The following is a 14,169-nucleotide window of genomic DNA, read 5'->3' as shown; positions in this document are numbered from 1 at the left end:
TCAACAACTTTCATGAGCAGTTGATCCGAGTGGCAAAAAGCTCTTGTGAGGGTCAAAATGGGTCATTACTTCGTAAACCTTTTCACTTGCATCCTGGATATAAGCCCACACCCTGAAGATTGCTTTATTTTGTTGGAATGCAGCCACTACCATAGCCTTATTGCACCATTATATTACCACAAAAAAGCCTGTTTTGGTAATTCCTTCATGTCTTTACTAGAAAATTAGAGTAACAAAACAGAGAGGTTGCATTCCTCAGCCAGGCAATACCAACCTGCCTTTAGGATATGATCAAATCAAATAGGTTGGTAAGCCAGTGTGTATAAGCTCTCTGTAGGTATTAACTCTTCAGAAGTTAAAGGTGTTATCCTCTGTTGTACAATACTGTACTGCAATGTCTACTTTAAGCTCCAAAGAAGAGGGCATTTCTCATTCTCTCTGGTGAGTCACTGACAATCCAAGATCCAGAGCACATCGTGAGCAAAGCCTTCGAGACGAGACTTCTAAGGAGGGATTTTGTGCATTATCCAGTGTAGTTAAATCCATTCTTCTGCCTTGGGATTGAATACGTGTATGCCTTATACTGAGGAGCTCAACCTCCTCCTAGGGAGACTAAAATTCATCTCATTCAATCGGAGCCCTGTTTAAGCATCTCTTATTCTCTGGGACTTTTCTGATAAGCTGTTCTGAGCTTACAGAAACTTCAAAGCTGAGGCAAAGTGAAGTGAGTAGAAAGAGAAAGAAAAAGAACAGCACCTTTAGTTCAAACTTCAAAATGAGGTGAAAATTGATTAAGAGTCAGAGATTAACTTGGTCGTACCCCTTTCCACATTCCTATGGAATATCAAATGTTGTCTCCTTCTTTACCCTTTTTTTTTCTAATATATACTTTAAAACTCAAGTTATCTATTTATTTAGCCTGGCTATCTTATAAATAGGTATATTAGATATATATCTTTCCTTCCTGAGACATCATGTTATGTCTATTTTTCTTCCAAATTGCAAAACGTTTGAAAAGTAGCATGAAGTCTCAACTGCCATGGCAAAAGAAAATAACATAGGTTTTTGGAACAGCTAACAGCACTGATTAATTTAAAATGTTAATATAGTAGCTGTTACTGTTGAAGAAAAAAATGTAGATTTTAAGGGCACCTGCAGTTGTTAGGTAAAAAATACCATAGTGGTGTGTAAGGCGGGGGGAGGGAGTGTATCACATATAATACACAGGACATCTCTTTCCATTCCAGTTCTATCAACGCATAAAAAAAGCAAGCAGTTGGCCTCAATTCACAGAATGGTTGAGGTTGGAAGGGAGCTCTGAAGATCATCTAGTCCAATCCCCCTGTTCAAGCAGGGTCACCTGGAGCATATTAGACAGGGTTGCATCCAGGCAGGCTTTGAATATCTCCAGAGAAGGAGACTCCACAACCTCTCTAGTCAACCTGTTCAAGTGCTAAATAAATACATGTTTTCTGTCCTAAATTAGCTGACCATTCCACTTGCATTCACTTGTTTGAGTCTTCTCCCAGAATATACGCGCATCAAGAAGAGTCTAGTCCATTGCAGTCTTCATGAGGGCAAAATTCAGTTTAAAAATTAAACTAGGAGAAGAGACTAAATGCACACGTGTACACATAAGGTGGCACATTCACCATATTCAAATATATGTTTCAGTAGGAGTAGTAGCCATTTAGCAGAACAGCACCTAGAGGAATATATGTCCTATACAGTGCACTATGTCCATTATATCAAGTATAATATGCGTATTACATTAATAGTCTTCACTTGCCATTGTATAGTTACCTATTGTGATGCTTTGTGTTAGATTGTTTTTGCATTTGCTTTGAGCAAGAATTTGGACTAGAAGATCTGCAGAAGTCCCTTCCAACCTGAACTATTTTATTTTTCTAGGTGCAATTACAGAACGGACTTGATACTAATGTAAATATTTTACATGTGTCTGGTTATCTAAAGCCAAATACTCCTATGAATTATACGGAGAATATTATTTTCTCAGTCATTGAAAGGAAAGATAATTGTGGGACAAAGAGAACTGAAGCAGAAATGACACATTTTTCTACATCAGTTTGTTTTCAGAAGAGGATTTCATAGCTTGGAAGTCGGTCAGCTTCCAAGATATTCTCAGGGATGTTTACTTTTAATGTTTCAGATAAATATGTACTCAGGATATATTTCAAACATTTTCTAAGATAAGTATATGCATGCCAATAAATCTGAAAGCTGAAAAGTATTCTACAGACTATCATACATAATTAGTGAATGTGCTTTATATTAATGATTTTAAAGGATAGTCTGTTCAGTATAGTGTCTGCTATAAATTTGATACAACATAACTGCAAATATTTTTGCCTTGATGATTATATTAGATGAGGGTTTCATGTTTAAAGGAATGCATGGCTGCGCAATATTGCTGTTACCATACTTAACACAAAAGCTGAAAGTATTTTTGCCAGGGATGTTTCCAGGTATCATGCCAATATTCATATTCTTTCTCCTTCCTTCAACCTTTTCACAAAATATCCATTTATCTAAGTGGCATTTTTCTAGAAGAGTGAGAAGAGTATCTACGATACTTAAGATCCATGAAGTTTAGTGATGCCATTTAAATATACTGTTTAGCCTAATTACAAAAGGGAGAGCAGTGCCTTTGCTAGTGCGTTGCATCAGCTCCATCCACACCCTTCAGCTGCTTTATAACGAGTGCGATTTGTAGGAAGGAAATTGTATTTGTTGTTTCTGCTCAGTCAAATTAGCTGAGAACTGGCCGTGCCACAGAAATTCTATGGCCAACAGAAGCAAAATCTTTAGTTTTGTCATGCGGTAAAAACCAATGTTTGCTTGAGACAGTGAAAAATGAACAGCCTTACCTCATTGCTCCTGCTCAACTTTATAAGAAAAAAGATCATGCCAAAAAAATATGGTTTCTTAGCAATAGTAAATACTTGTGGCAGTTGATTTTCTTCTATTACAAGATTATTCATTTTTGTTCCTGTAAGTGAATGACTTGTGTAGTTTTGTAACATTTTTGCTATCAGAGCATCAAGGTCTACAGTACAGCACAGCTAAGCTGGGTACCTAATTCATACATAGATAGGTGCACCTCTGTTTTAGGTGCTGAGCCCTTTTGGGAACAGAAGCAGAGGTGGCCTAATCTTCCTAACATAGGGACATTAGTCATTTAATTAGTATTTGAATGACTCCGTTAGTCAGTGACTATCTTTGCTTTTTATTGAAGATAAAAGCTCTGAATTTCCTTCTCTTCTAGAAATTCTCCTAAGCAATCTAGAGAAAGAGGCAAAAAGCTCCTAGACTTAGTTTGCAGATTTTGCAGTGTAAGGCAGTAATGCATAACGGTGTTCAGGGTTCACTTGCTGTTTGGAAGATCAAATGAGGAAAATAGAGTGCTTCATTAGTTACTCCTCTTAGGAGAGAAGTTACAGGATCTCTTAGACTGTGTGCTACACAAAGTGCTCTTAAAGTGATATGTTTTATACATTATTTGGATTTCATAACACCAGGTTATTTTAGCAAATAATCAGAGAGCTGATTTTAATTAGAGGAAAATGCACAAGATTAGCATGAGTGAGTATATGCAAAGCCATATATTTGTGTGCAAAATTTTTGAAGGTGACACTGTTAAAGAGCTACTCTCACAAAGGGAACATTATATTCTGCAGTTTCAATTTATCATTTGCAATGGCGCACTGTGTCAAGAAATAGTTTACCTTTGGGAATGTTGCCCTCTGAATCTCCGGTGGTTAGGAGGTCTGCATTATGTCTGACCTCGCACCTGATCTGTTTGATTGAAAGCATTCGCTTTTCTGCTGTGTATTTTCTGAGTTTTATTGTTTAATCTTTTTTAGCTCTCAAACTTCTCTGCGTGTATATATATGCAGAGTGGAGCTTATACTCAGCCATGGAGCAGGGAAGTGGGGAGATTGCTGAGTAAATATAACATTTTCATTCTGACTCTACCCTAGGTCTTCAGAGCTCTTTGATCTTTTAGAATAAGGTATGTGGAGCTGTGGAGCTGGCTGGTCTTTGCCAGAGTCTTCTTTTACCCTAATCTAGAGAGAGGAGAGTGGACTAGTTTTGGAAGACATGCACAGTGCTCCCTCTCTCTTTGGATATAGCAGAGAGTAGCCCAAAGTCACTGTGATCTGTGAGGGATGAACTGGAGGATCTAAGGAGTAGTGGCCTTTGCCTTAAGCAGGTCTCCTCTGTCCAGCCTGATCTCCAGGAATGCACAGGTTGGAAGGAGCAAATCTCTGGCTCTTGCTGTGCGGGCAGTTGTGTCCCCACTGAGGTGGCCCAAGGGATTTCAGTGAGGCATAGTCTGAGGCTGCTGCCCATGCATGCTGCTCACACGAAGGTGAGCAGCCATTACTCAGTTTAGAAGAGCAGTAACTCAGTAGACCCTGAGCAGGTTCCAATGGATATCTGGAGGCAAGGTTTCTTTTGGAGCCACTGGAGAAAGGAGTTGATCAGCTATTAGCCTGCAGGTGCCATCTGAAGCTGTTACCTTCAAAAGAACAGCAACAGTGCAGCCCCAGTAAGCCTGTGATCTCTGAGTCCAGCTTCTGAGGAAACGCAAGCAGAGCTGCAGTCTACTAGAACTGTAGTTCTAGGCCTAGGGTTCACCTGCTGTGATTTCTTTAAAAATGGCTCATAATGGGCTGTACAGCTAAGGAGGATGGAGGCTGTTTTTTACACAGATGTAAAAAGACATCATGCCCTAGTCCAAACAAATATTAGATTGCACATTAAGTAAGGAAAGTTACTGAATGCTTTTTTGCCCTTCCCATGGGAACACAAAGCTTACTTTAACTCTGTGCCATATCCTTTCTTACTTATGTGCTGTATTCAGTCCTTAAATGATAGTTGCTTTTCAGGTGGTGAATTAACATATAAAATTAGAGTATAATTTGCTCTTTTCCAATCTGCAAATCTTTTCCAATTGCAAAGAACACAAAGGAACCTCTCAAGGACAGAGATAATACCAAGTCAGAACAATATATTATCTGAAAAATGAAATTAACTTCTAAAAAATACCCAGTAAAACCAAATTCCTCTCCACATATGTGAAACCCCATTGCTAATAAATGTCCCTATAACTTTATTAGTATGCAGTCCTTTGTATGATCTGTTTTAATTACATTACTGAATTAGGAAATCAATAGGTGGATACTGTGTTTTCATGAGGTCTTTGTTAGCAATTCCTAATTACAGAATAAAAGCAAATATGTATTATAGTTTTACCTTTTCATGGATAAATTGCTCTTGAAGTTTTTAGAAGTATTTTTAAACCATTGACACTTTTTCTGTTGACATTTCACTGGGGCTTAGGTACCAGCCAGGATTTTCTTATTACATATAAATGACTTTAATGTGCTGTGCATAATAAAGCAGTATGAAATACTGATATGTATGCTAAGTATTGTTATTTTGCTACTATACACAGAGTAATTGTATAACTCCTTCATGTCAAATTTTCATTCTGACTGAGGAAGTGTTTGAACATTACAGCAATTAAGAAATAAATAGACATTGCAGTATTACCTAGAATGGTTTTGCTGTTTCCTAGGAGAATTGCTTTTGGAAGTCACTATCATTTTAGCAAAATGTATATTTAGTGAGCATTTTTATCTATGCACTTTTCAACTTCACGATACATTCTATTAATGAAGATTTTTAATTTTGTTGTTATTTGTCTTAGGACCTTAATGTACATCTCTAAAGAACAGAAGGATTTTTGTACATTCCACCGTGATGTTGTTGCAACTGCATATAAGAGTATGCAAAAATAATCTGTCTTTCAGACTATGCAATGGGGATAAATTCATTCATGAGTTTCAGATAATATTAAAGTAAAAATCAAAGTAAAATTTAAAAACTATGTCTTTATGTAGCCTATTTAATACCCTCTGACATTGGTAGTTTCAATGGGTGTCAGATTAGGACATAGATCTTGAACCTTGACCTTATTTTTCCAAAAATAAATTACATTCTTAAGTCCTCATTATGGTCTAATTTAAAGTCCCTTGAATCAAACTATTAGCAAAGTATTACTCTATTTCAGAAAATAATATAGATAAATCTAAAATTCCATTCAGCAGTCACATGGCATTTTTCCTCCTCAAAGCACTTTAGAAACTGATCAATAGTTTTAATTAAATGACTAGATTTTTTTAAATTCAGCCTTCCAAAAGCTGTATTCTCTGCAGGGAGGGGGATAGCAAGGGAATAAAACCAGCTCAAGTGATCAGAACACTTAGCCTGCAGCAGTTAAAGTGAAGAATCTCTTCCCTTTGCAGGATCTTTCTTGCCTTGGGCTAGTGGAAAGGTAAAAAGAAAGATGACGTACAGTCTAAACAAGAGAAATAAATCTGTTGGCCTTTAAAGAAGGAGCTGATTAATTAAATATATTTGGACTACTTGGGTTAATAGGTTGGCTTACAACTCCTTTCTATCCCTTTTCCAGTTTGTGTATGTGGCAAGAAATATGTGCAAAGTGAATGAAAAAAGGAGTTATTTGGAGGATGAAAAGATGACAATTTAGATGATTAATAAGTCAGATGAAAGAGGCTTATGGCAAGACCTCAAAATACTACTTTAGCTTTGGCATTAGCTCTGATGGAGCCAGCTGAATGCCTCTGCATGCACAATGTAGACACAAATCTAGCCTTTAAAGACCTGTATTAGGACAGATATGCTGACTGAATTAGTGGATGGTTTGTAGTCAGCTGAAGAGCCCTGGAGGGTCTTCAATCTCCAGATCTTAAGCCAACTGGCAAGAAAGTATGAGACAAATGGCCTCTATCAGTAAGAGGCCTGAATATTTGCCATCTTGCTATGCAAGAGAAATGGAGAATATGAAAACATTCTTTTGAGAGAAGAGTGAAGTAAGTTTTAGTCAGGCATTATTCAAGAATAAGTCAAGCATGGAATTGAGATATGCAAAGGGGATGACACAGTAATACAAGCAGTACAATAGGTTTTAAACAAGCCAGTTTTTACAACTCTGAAATATATCTTGTAAGCTAATAAAATTTCCTTCATTTTCAAATTTTAAAGAGCAGGAGCCTCCAAAGGGCCTGGCCATGCAGGAGTGTGGCAAAAGCAGTTGCTAGCTGAGGAAAAGGTTGGTAGACAAGGCAGGGAATGGAAGAGCTTGGCAAACAAGTTGGAGGTGCACACCTAACTCTCAGATATGCATGAGTCAGCAAAGGAGCACGAAAGTTCAGTGATAAAGAACAGAAGAGTTGGGAGGATGCAGTTAAGGGACAGCAAAAATATTAGTCACATGATAGAGCAGTCAGGGAGCAGTCCTGAGAAAATAAGCCGAAAGCGAGAAAAATGATCAGCCAGGGGGAGGCAGGAAATACAAGAAATGGAAAAGTTAAGTTTCAGGAAACAGAGAAACAGGTGGAAGGTGGCTGGGTTAAAACATAGCTAAGGGAAAGAGAATCTGCCAACGATCATGGATCAGAGAAAACAATTTACTGAAAAGCTGTGATTGTATCACACCGCAGTGTGATTTTCCATAGCATGTTCAGGGTGAAAGTATCCAAATGCTTTTCTCTTTGTCCAGTACTACTTGCTTCCATACATACTGCTCTGCGATCCTTGTTACAGCTGTGCCCTTTGTCATTCCTGCTTCCCCTCATATCCTTTTCTTGCAAAAGATAGGACAAGCATTTTTAATCTTCTAAAGAAATAAAGCCTTCTGTATTGGTTACTCTTTCAGATATTTGATTCTCATGCAAGCAAACCTCAATTGACACTGCCAACACAGATACTGGTGGCTCGCATACTTTCATCGTTCTATGAAAATCTGAGGGTTTCTTCTCTGAAACTATCAAAGATAACTGTTCTACTCCCTGTAGGGCTTTATCTGTTCTACCACCTATAACTGAATTTATTCTTAATGAAAAGATTTTTTAATAAGAAAACCAGCGAATGGTACGTAGCATACAATGGCATCAGTGAGGGTATTGTTCCTCTTTGTCATGGGCCTTGCTGAATACCAACCTTATATCTTGAAATGGTTATGCCTGTCATCAGAAATGGTGGAAAAGTGAAAAGGCAAGGGATCCGGCATGTGGAGCTTGTGAGGGGAAAGGGAAACGCGAGGCCTCCGCCTGGTCTTTTGTTCTGTCGCAGCAGTCGTGAGCGAAGTGTTCCTGGGGGCACAGCAGAGCGTACGTGTGGAAGGTGTTTTATTCTTGCTGTCTTCTGCAACGATTATCTTCACAGAGTTTTAAGATGCATTTAGATAAACATGCAAGGAGAGGAAATTCAGCTCGTTCTCTAGCTCAAAGCGCCTGTTATTTCGATTTAATCAGCAGGCTAGGCTTAATGGGAAGCATCTAAAGCAGTGGCTCCAGCCCGCAAGTGCTGGAGGTGCTCGCTTGAACCAGTATGAGTGCATGATCCTATAGCAATTATTTCATTGCTCATCCCTTGGCAAATGATTGAACTAGCCTAATTTGGGGAATAGGGATAATTACTGTGCTATCGTTAATAAACTATGTAGTGAAACGCCTTCATGTGCATGTCCTCTAAAATGCCAGGGATTACAAATATTTGTGCATATCCCTGACATAAGAAGAAAGGACTTGGGTACATAAAAGCCATTTTTGGCCATATACTGGGAGTGGATTCAGGTGCCTAATGGTAAATATTAAACATTAAAGACCATGTGGTATTTCACCTTGTTTCTAGCCACCCTTCCAGAAGAATGTGAATCTTCCATAGGTCCTATGTGATCTCCACTAAAGTCTGTGCGGACAGAAGTCAAAGGGCATCTGAAACAGTGTTACCTACCTGTGTTTGAACACATGAATTGTTCTCTACTTGCCTGAAAATAATTTTTAGCTTACTCTTCATGCCTCAATCGCAAACTGTGATCCAAAATCCTCATTTCTCTGCCATTTGCTAGAAACAATGTGGCTATACTTTTAATCCCACTGCTCACAGTTTTTTTCACTTTCCCTATCCAATACTACTTCATGCATAGTAGTCTTAGGACCAAGAAACTGATATTTTTAGATTAGGAGCATCATAGACCATTAGCTGACTGATGGGACTGTGTGGATTTAGCAGCTATCTCTGAGTTGCATGAATCTGCTCTGTCAACAGCTTAGTCAGGTCAAACAAGGAGTTACTAGGCAGAGGGAAGAGAGAGTGGCTGTGTACAAACAGTTAAGACTTACAGTTCCTTCACATGCAACATATGCCACCGCTGATGATGCTAGAGACTATACACTATCGAGAGGGATAGAGACCAAAGTCACAGGCACAGTAGCTGCTGTGGCCACCCAGAGCTACTTGCAAGAGAAAATCTTCTCGTGAAAACCTACAACCTTTATCCTCTTAAGTCACATGGGATTTGGGTTGTGATGCCCCCTTCTTGTGTTTCACTCTATATTAGAAGATTTCCGGTTCTCAGGACAGTGGCAGGTATTCCGTGGAGCAGTGACACTGACCTGAGGAGCACTTTCAGGTGCTGTGCTAATGCCAATAATGAATGGCATTTACTCTGTGTACCAAGAGTACTTGGCAAGAGAAAGCATCATATACCAATGGACTGTTTCTCAAATACACTAGTGGTATTTCTGTCATTGTTCTAATGTAATGAATACATTCAAATTTATTAGACTATTAGTTGAATGCACTGACTCTAACGATCAAAATTCTTCCCTACGAATTAAGTAGACAGTTTTAGCACATTTATTAAATAACGATCAAAAGCAATGATAAAAACTCTCCCAATAACAGTCTTTCCTAAAAAGCTATGAAAACTGAAGTTGAATAATCTTAAACACCAAGGGTAGTGAAAATGAACAGAACAACATGTGTGCTTGTAAATTTAAATAAAATGTACTTTAGCACCAAGATGTACAAGCAGTCAGTAGGACAAAATTCACATGTATTGTAACATATAGGTACCAGTAGTTCTAGAATAGGATATCTAGCGTTACAGTAAGATAGGATAACATTTTGCTATTTGTTCCTACCTAGCTGCAAAACATGAATTCATAGGTAACTGTGAGAAAAAAAGAAATCAGTGATGGATTTCTTTCATTAGAGCAAGATCTATCTCTGAGACAGCGTGCTTGGTCAGAATTAATATCTGCTTGAGGTTTCTTGTGTTTCCAATAGCTTAATTTTACTACTTGTGTTCTCTCAAACCAGGAACCCTATCACTACTATTTAATAACTGCAATGTGGCAAGTCATTTTTCAGGGAAGAGTGAAAATGGAAATGAAGTCAATGGGGTTACATCAGCAGTGAATTTGTCTCAAGGCAGCAGTAGGGAAATATTTCCAGAAGTGGAAACTTATCTGTGATGATTTTATTCTTGTTAATCTACTGGAAGAATAGTTTGCTCTACTGTTTTGCTCTGAAGGCAAAATTTGTCTTAGAACAACTATCTATCAGTTTGGCTCTATAAGGAAAAAATTCCTGAATTAAGTAACACAGACATGTACTAAGGTGTGTTAATGAAACCTTATCATGCAAGGAAAAAGATGTTAAACCTGCACTATTCAAATGTTAAATAAGCAAACATTATCATCTTAAAGTTGAAGATTTATTGTATAGTGCTAGCCTGACTCATCCTGCGTTCTGTATAAAGCAATGATGGAAGTCTTTTCTTAGAAAAATAACTTCAAAATTTATCGTGTCAGGAAAATCCTAATCCAAACACCTATAAGACAACCCTTTTCCCATAACATTACCCCCAAATTATGTGTATTTAATGTCCCTCTTCCTTTATGAATAAAATTTAGCAGATAAATATGATTTTTTCCTTGTCAAGCCAATGGTTATGTTTAATCATATTACGTAAATCCTCTTAAAAATATCAAATCAGTTTTGGGTCTTATAATGTGTAATGTTGCTCGAATAAAAATCAATTTATTTGTAGATCAAAGCAGTTCTGCATGAACCTTGTATGAACCCTGATGAAAATTAACAGTGCCATTTATTTTTAGCATTGTTCTCACACACGTTATCCCCTCTTCCCAGGACTCTCATGAGTTCTTACTTCTTCAGGTCAGTGAGGCTTCTGCAGTGTATGTGCTGCAAACTCAAGTCCCCAGCCTTCCTGCTGGTAATGATAGATGAAACTTTGCTGACATTGCAGGACGAGTTTTTATTATACCTTTCTGTGTGCTTTCAGAAGTGGTGCTTCATGCTGAAAGAAAGATTTCTAAACGCACCCTCTTGGTGGACAGTAACGTGCACTAATGCACAAGCCAAGGAGGACGTTTGCTGTCAGCTGTGCTGGGCTGACGTAGCAGGAGCTCTGCTTGCCATGGTGTCATCTGCCCAACTCTAAACTAGAGTAGGATTTTGTATATTGTTAATGCTAAAAAACCTGACTCTCCTCTCCTTCACACCTATTGCAAAGCAGCAGGAATGTGATTGAAGTAGCAGAGGTTCCACTGATAGCTGAAAAAATTTCCATCTATAAATGTAATATAATAGTGTATTAATTAACTAGAACGATAGGTGTATAAAACATAACATGTGCAATGCAATCAAGCTACTGTGGAATGTTTTCAATAGGATATAGTAGAGGCCTTAACTTTAAATTTATGTTACTTAACTCCATATTAAAGCAAATTTACTGCTTTTCCAATATGTGGCCATATGCTTTGAATTAAAGTAAAGTAATCTACACGTTTTTATGGCTGAGATGTTTTTGTTCATGACAAGCATATTTTAAAATGGCTAACAATGTATTCAAAGTACTAAAAACACAGAAAATAGGGTAGCAGTTGCAGCTGTGAATAGGTTTTAGCCCTAGGAAAGCAGTGGCCCAAACGGACGTTGCCGTGAGGGGATTCTCCAAACTCGGAATGAGCTTGTACAACCACCACAATACCCTGGCGAGATTCTAATCTACAAAATGTGCGCTCTGAGTCTTGGGGCACTTTCTAGCCAAAGGCCAAGTTTGATGCAATATGTAGCAAGAAACCCTGAAAACTCAGAGTGTAATTTAGATTAAATATGTAGCTAATTACGAATTGAATGGTATTACTGAACAGGAATTACTACAGCTACTCAAAATATAGGGATGCTGGACTATCCTAGACTTATATCTTACATATAAAAAACCTAGCTTGGAGGTTGAGTTGGAGTGTCTAAGACTGATTTGATCTACTCATGCTTCAGTTATGCGTGTGCACAGCAGAAATATTAGAACTGCTGAGTGTTAACATGTCCAGAACGCTTATACCGCATGTGATTGCATTTATTTTAGTTTTTCTACCGAGCCTTTCATGACAGCCCCCAAACTTTTACTTCTTATTAGAAGACGCTTTTGCGTCTAGGTTTGTGTGTCCATGGACATGAATATTGTTGCCTGGAATACCAGGGCAGTGTGAGAAGAGAAGCCTGCTCAGGGCAGCCATCCACATCTTTTTGTGCTCACTGCAAAGAAACATAGTCTTTGGCTGCTAAAGGAATGATCATGTGGCTCCATCAGAAGACTGAAATTGTGCGATGCTCTGTTGCAATTTCTATTGTCGGGTACTAGAAGAAGGAATATTGGTCTCTTTTGGATAAGTGTGAAGAGTAAAGCAGAAAGTCTTCCTGAGCTGACTTACTTGTCTATACTCGTGACCAGTGGTTGAAGCTGCATTAGAAGAATAAAGGCTGCGACAAATTGCATTCTACAAATTATTGGGGGGATAGAAAAGCTTGATTTAGTATACACTGCATATTACTGTAATCACTGAAAGTGATAAGCAACTATTAATGTTACACAGAGAAAACATGCAAATGTAACAGCATTTCAGGCTGTTCTTGAAAGGTGTTTCATATGTTTGTAGGGGAAAAAATTTTAATTTGCTCAAACAAACAATTTCTGAAAAAAATGTATTATGCTCCACTACATCTGGTATTAACATAGTGCTGAAAAAACTAATAATGCAAATAACTGATTAAACAAATATTAAGTGCAAAGAAATAAAAATGTTTGAACACAAAAGTCCTATCTGAATTGCAGCACACCAGTAAGATTCAAATCCTGCTGCACACATTTTGTTGGTGAAGCTTTGTTTTTTATAATCAGAAATGTTTTTGCATGATATAAAGTGAGTAATTCCTAAGATCTCACATTGGATCACAGAATGAATTTGATAATCTTTAGGTTTAATATTCTAGTACAGAGATTTTCAGTTGTCTTTGTCCTATGAATGTCCTATTCCAAATGACTGGCTATAGAAATATGGCAAGCCCACAGCAAGCAACATTATAAGTAAAAATAATTTAACATTTATAGTTTAAAAATGTGATTTTCCTCTTATCTCTTCTTTCAAATGTGGACACACAACTGCATATATGACTTGCAAAATAAAATTTTTAATAAGTACTCATATACTAATTTATCTGAACTTCTAAATGCTATCAAAAAAGTCTTTGATTATATTATCATATTATATATAATAATCATGCCTGATTATGTTTCGTTCATGAAATAGGATGTAGATTAGGTTACTAATTATATTTATTTTTCTTAACTTTCCTGTCTTTCTCTTCCTGAATGATATACTCTCATGATGATTGCTCTATGCAAATCCCTAGTACAGCTGCACTGAGAGTGAATCAGAATTATTTCACTGACCTCAGCAACCACTTCATTGGGCCCTTCTCCTCTCTGTTCCTGTCTTCAGCATGATGAAAGATGGAGCTGCCATTTTACAACAATAGTGACCCTCCATAAGTGGTGTGAGGCTCCTCGTATAGCAGAGTTGGAAGGTTCTGCTGCATGGGCCAAACCTGCCCTACATTTATATATTTATATATACATATATATATATATGTATATACAAATAAATTCTCAAAACTGCTCATCTGTCACTTTCACAAGTATTACGTTACTTTCAGGTGCAACTTTTCAAAAATTTCTTCGTTCATTTAAGCATGAAAAAAATGTAATAACCACAATATTTCTTTTTCACATCTTCAGTTCAATGTGACCATCTTAAAAATGCATTGTTTCTTTTGTTTTAGAAGATTTTGAATTCTGGCAGCTAGTATTATATAGAGTATATTATATATTTATATTATATATTATATATTTATATTATATATAAACTCCCACTAAATATCAGAAAGGCTCTCCTTCTAGTCAGT

At 37.4% G+C, this 14,169-nt stretch overlaps 1 protein-coding gene across 1 annotated transcript in view; it reads left to right on the top strand.

Moving 5' to 3' along the window:
* Positions 1-14,169, top strand: part of CTNND2 (catenin delta 2) — a 405,040-nt gene that overhangs the window by 353,611 nt on the left and 37,260 nt on the right. The window lies entirely within an intron of this gene.

Source organism: Rhea pennata, chromosome 2, assembly GCF_028389875.1.
Source record: "Rhea pennata isolate bPtePen1 chromosome 2, bPtePen1.pri, whole genome shotgun sequence".
NCBI lineage: Eukaryota > Metazoa > Chordata > Aves > Rheiformes > Rheidae > Rhea > Rhea pennata.
The sequence above is the reverse complement of the archived record's forward strand: the minus strand, read 5'-3'. Positions and strand labels throughout refer to the sequence as shown.